Below are 376 nucleotides of genomic sequence, written 5' to 3' on the forward strand. Positions count from 1 at the left end.
GTATTTCGAAGAATTTTAATATAAATCTCTCTCATTCATTAATAAAACTACAATAAAGTATAAAATAAGTTTGATCAATTTTACTAAAGTGCATGGTAAAAATCTTTAAAATATTGTATTGTACCACAATCACCATATTTTCAAGGTAAATTTTAAAAGAAAATTCTCTCCGTGTTGTAGCTACACATACACATTGTAATTGTACTTCCACAATCTGCTTAGTTCCAAATCAAGAAATTATTTTTATTTGCATATTGCAAATTTACAAATGTATGGATGTTTACAACTATTATAGTGGATTTCAAAATTATCCAGCATAATAGTTATAATTTTACACAATTTTTTTACAATGCGCTTGAGATTAGAGAAGCCTCTA

Source organism: Trachymyrmex cornetzi, unplaced genomic scaffold, assembly GCF_001594075.2.
Source record: "Trachymyrmex cornetzi isolate Tcor2-1 unplaced genomic scaffold, Tcor1.1 scaffold1501, whole genome shotgun sequence".
Taxonomy (NCBI): domain Eukaryota; kingdom Metazoa; phylum Arthropoda; class Insecta; order Hymenoptera; family Formicidae; genus Trachymyrmex; species Trachymyrmex cornetzi.